Below are 5,000 nucleotides of genomic sequence, written 5' to 3'. Positions count from 1 at the left end.
AGAGAGAGAGAGAGAGAGAGAAAACAAGAGAATGACAGACAGAAAACAAGAGAATGACAGACAGAGAGGGACGGAGGGAGGGAGAGAGAGAGAGAGAGCAGCATTTTCCTCACCTGCTGTTAGGGAATCATTAGCCCTGTGGGCCATGAGACAAAGAGGCCCTTAATGCACCTCCACAATGGCCACATTATCAACTAGCGCTTTGTTTCCACTACATATCCACACCGCACACTGTGAACACACACACACACACACTACACACGCCTGCCCACCGCGCTACACTAATTACCAACCTGCCAAGGACCGCAAATAAAAGCACACAAAAAACACACAATCACACACACAAACACAATGACAAACACACACACACACACACACACACACACACACACACACACACACACACACACACACACACACACACACACACACATATAACCTCAGAGAGAGGGAGGGAGAGACAGAGAGAGAGAGGAGGTAACCGAGGGATTGTGAGAGAGGTGAAAACACTGGGTATTTATTGTCAATAGTGAGCCATCTGCACTAGTAATTCACTGTAGAGCTGAGGACAGGATAAACCCTGTGTCACACACACACACACACACACACACACACACACACACACACACACACACACACACACTAATCTGCTGATGGCAAGCTAAAAGTTATTTTCCCCTATAGGATTATACCTCCAGCATAATTCTTGAAAAAGTCCTAATGGTTTTGGAAGCCAACCCACAGACATTTATAATAGCAGTTGAAGGAGTCGTGGCCGTGGTTTGAGTGGCAGCTCACCACAGCTCTCTATCCTGACTGAGGAGATCAAAACAAGCTTAGTATCTTAACTAGACATAACACTATGTAGACTTCCTGCTGAGGTCTACAATATCACTCACAAGACCACTGGCGTTACTGTGTTTGAACACTCCATGCCTCACTCTCACACACTGTAGTGTCCTCAAACTATTTTCCTCTCTCCTTCTCTTCTCTCTCAAAATCTCCATCACTCACTGTCTTTCTGTCCATCTTTCTTCTTCTGGCTGTGTTTGTGTGAGTCTAAGATTGTGAGTGAAGGCCATGGACAATATGTGTGTGTGATTCTCTGTGTTGAGGCCTTGGAGGCCTGAGTCAGTCATTTTCCTCCTGCATGTCCCCCGTACCACAATCACATTGGTACAGGCTAGAGGTACAGGCCCATGAGTGTGTGTGTCTGTCTATGTGCAACTACAGTAACTTACTCCCTGAATATCCAAAGCAAAGAGAAGTGAAACACACACGCACACACACACACACAAACACACACACACACACACACACACACACACACACACACACACACACACACACACACACACACACACACACACACACACACCACACACACACACACACACACACACCACACACAAACACACACACACACACACACACTCACTCAGACCATCTCAGATGGTCCAGGGTGGCTCCATTAGTCTCCTTGCAGCCAAGACAATCAACATGAACCTGCTTTCACTGATACACACTACACTACAGAAAACACCACTCTAGTTGGCCACACTACCACACACACACACACATAGCATGCAGGCACAGACATATGCAGGAAGCACGCAAGCAGGCAAAACCTTTACTTGAGGCGAGGGAAAGAGGGTGTGGGCAAGCCCACTAATGAGGGAGAAGATGGGGGGAAAGAGGGTGTGGGCAAGCCCACTAATGAGGGAGAATACAGGGGGAAAGAGGGTGTGGGCAAGCCCAATAATGAGGGAGAAGACGGGGGAAAGAGGGTGTGGGCAAGCCCACTAATGAGGGAGAATACAGGGGGAAAGAGGGTGTGGGCAAGCCCACTAATGAGGGAGAATACAGGGGGAAAGAGGGTGTGGGAAAGCCCACTAATGAGGGAGAAGACGGGGTAAAGAGGGTGTGGGCAAGCCCACTAATGAGGGAGAATACAGGGGGAAAGAGGGTGTGGGCAAGCCCACTAATGAGGGAGAATACAGGGGGAAAGAGGGTGTGGGCAAGTCCACTAATGAGGGAGAAGACGAGGGGAAGAGGGTGTGGGCAAGCCCACTAATGAGAGAGAAGCCAGGGGGAAAGAGGGTGTGAGCAAGCCCACTAATGAGAGAGAAGCCAGGGGGAAAGAGGGTGTGGGCAAGCCCACTAATGAGGGAGAAGACGGGGGAAAGAGGGTGTGGGAAAGCCCACTAATGAGGGAGAAGACGGGGGGAAAGAGGGTGTGGGCAAGCCCACTAATGAGGCAGAATACAGGGGGAAAGAGGGTGTGGGCAAGCCCACTAATGAGGGAGAATACAGGAGGAAAGAGGGTGTGGGCAAGCCCACTAATGAGGGAGAAGATGGGGGAAAGAGGGTGTGGGCAAGCCCACTAATGAGGGAGAAGATGGGGGAAAGAGGGTGTGGGCAAGCCCACTAATGAGGAGAAGATGGGGAAATAGGGGTGGGCAAGCCCACTAATGAGGGAGAAGACGGGGAAAGAGGTGTGGGCAAGCCCACTAATGAGGGGGAAGACGGGGGGAAAGAGGGTGTGGGCAAGCCCACTAATGAGGGAGAAGACGGGGGGAAAGAGGGTGTGGGCAAGCCCACTAATGAGGGAGAAGATGGGGGAAAGAGGGTGTGGGAAAGCCCACTAATGTGGGAGAAGACAGGGGAAATAGGGAAAGAGGGTGTGGGCAAGCCCACTACTGAGGGAGAAGACGGGGAAAGAGGGTGTGGGCAAGCCCACTAATGAGGGAGAAGATGGGGGGAAAGAGGGTGTGGGCAAGCCCACTAATGAGGGAGAAGACGGGGAAATAGGGTGTGGGCAAGCCCACTAATGAGGGAGAAGACGGGGAAAAGAGGGGTGGGCAAGCCCACTAATGAGGGGGAAGACGGGGGAAAGAGGGTGGGCAAGCCCACTAATGAGGGAGAAGACGGGGGGAAAGAGGGTGTGGGCAAGCCCACTAATGAGGGAGAAGACGGGGGGAAAGAGGGTGTGGGCAAGCCCACTATTGAGGGGGAAGATGGGGAAAGAGGGTGTGGGCAAGCCCACTAATGAGGGACAAGACGGGGAAAGAGGGTGTGGGCAAGCCCACTAATGAGGGACAAGACGGGGAAAGAGGGTGTGGGCAAGCCCACTAATGAGGGAGAAGACGGGGAAAGAGGGTGTGGGCAAGCCCACTAATGAGGGAGAAGACGGGGAAAGAGGGGTGGGCAAGCCCACTAATGAGGGAGAAGACGGGGAAAGAGGGTGTGGGAAAGCCCACTAATGAGGGAGAAGACGGGGAAATAGGGAAAGAGGGTGTGGCAAGCCCACTAATGAGGGAGAAGACGGGGGGAAAAGGGTGTGGGCAAGCCCACTAATGAGGGAGAAGACGGGGGTAAGAGGGTGTGGGCAAGCCCACTAATGAGGGGGAAGACGGGGAAAAGAGGGTGTGGGCAAGCCCACTAATGAGGGACAAGACGGGGGAAAGAGGGTGTGGGCAAGCCCACTAATGAGGGAGAAGACAGGGGGAAAGAGGGTGTGGGCAAGCCCACTAATGAGGGACAAGACGGGGGAAAGAGGGTGTGGGCAAGCCCACTAATGAGGGAGAAGACGGGGGAAAGAGGGTGTGGGCAAGCCCACTAATGAGGGAGAAGACGGGGGGGAAAGAGGGTCTCGGTTTCCTTGCTGCAGTATAGATGTGTACACTCCTTTCGTCATCCCTCCTGTTTTTCTCTTCTGACAGCTGTCTCGCCATCACCCCAACAGGTGCTATTAGCCCCCAGCGCTCTCTCTCCTTCCATCACTCTCGCCCCCCTCCCCCGCTCTCAACAATGACAGAGGCTTTTAAGCCAAAGAGCTTTGACAAGTGAGAGGGAACAACAAATGGCAGTCCCCCTCTCTCTCTCTCTCTCTCTCTCTCTCTCTCTCTCTCTCTCTCTCTCTCTCTGTCTCTCTCTCTCTCTCTCTCTCTGTCTCTCTCTCTCTCTCTCTCTCTCTGTCTCTCTCTCTCTCTCTCTCTCTCTCTCTCTCTCTCTCTCTCTCTCTCTCTCTCTCTCTCTCTCTCTCTCTCTCTCTCTCTCTCTCTCTCTCTCTGTCTCTCTCTCTCTCTCTCTCTCTCTCTCTCTCTCTCTCTCTGTCTCTCTCTCTCTCCACTGTGCACTCTAATAGTTATTATTTGTATTTATTAACAGGGCTACAGCCATTGTCCCTTGTGACAGCCAGGCCACTTTAACTATTAATAAAAACGGGGAAAAATGGCTCCCTTTTATTGTGCAGCAAACGGCAGGAGGGGAGGAAATAGGAGAGAAGGGGGGGATGAGTGGAGAGAGCAAAAGGGGGGAGAGGAGAAGGAAGGAATATAAGAAGAGAAGAGGAAAAGAGAGGAGAGAAAAGAAAAGAAGAGAGGATGTTTCTCTAAGCTGGCAGGAAGACTCAGAGGGCCGTTGTCTCTTGCCAGAGTGGAGGAGTGTTACGGAGGATGTGATCGATGTAATGAAACACAGCCAAATGAGTTAATGCCTCCTGATTACACTTCTCCTCAATCCCACACACACACAATTGGTTTAGACAATCGATCATAATGGCGTCAATATATGACTTGGATGACTTCAAACTAAACAAACTGAACAATGACTTATTGTAGGGTGAAGCTGCACAGACATAGCTGGATGAGAAGGTTTAGATTGCCTGGGAAAACTGTGCGATGGGGAATGAGTTGTGTCAGACAGGATGCTCAACAGACAGACTCTCTCGATACAGTACCACCCCCCCCCACCCCCCTTCTGTTCTATTATTAGGAGGTGGAACCGAGATGTTGTGTGTTCTGAGTGAAATATGATTTCAGTTTTCAGTGTCAGTACTTAGAAACCCTGTATCCCTGTCTTAATGTTTCTGTCTCAATCCCCATGACAGTCAGGGAAAACAGAGGGGAAATACACTGATAATAATAGTGGAATCATTCGGTATTGTTTTAGTTCATTGGCTCAAACGAGAGTCAAGCTGCTGCCGGTTAACAGAGCCA

The 5,000-nt window shown here is 51.1% G+C and overlaps 1 protein-coding gene across 1 annotated transcript in view; it reads right to left on the bottom strand.

Annotated features, from left to right (window-relative positions):
• The window catches only part of LOC115127389 (transcription factor SOX-5-like), a 130,545-nt gene that overhangs the window by 71,737 nt on the left and 53,808 nt on the right, over positions 1–5,000 (bottom strand).

This window comes from Oncorhynchus nerka, linkage group LG23 (assembly GCF_034236695.1).
Source record: "Oncorhynchus nerka isolate Pitt River linkage group LG23, Oner_Uvic_2.0, whole genome shotgun sequence".
NCBI lineage: Eukaryota > Metazoa > Chordata > Actinopteri > Salmoniformes > Salmonidae > Oncorhynchus > Oncorhynchus nerka.
The sequence above is the reverse complement of the archived record's forward strand: the minus strand, read 5'-3'. Positions and strand labels throughout refer to the sequence as shown.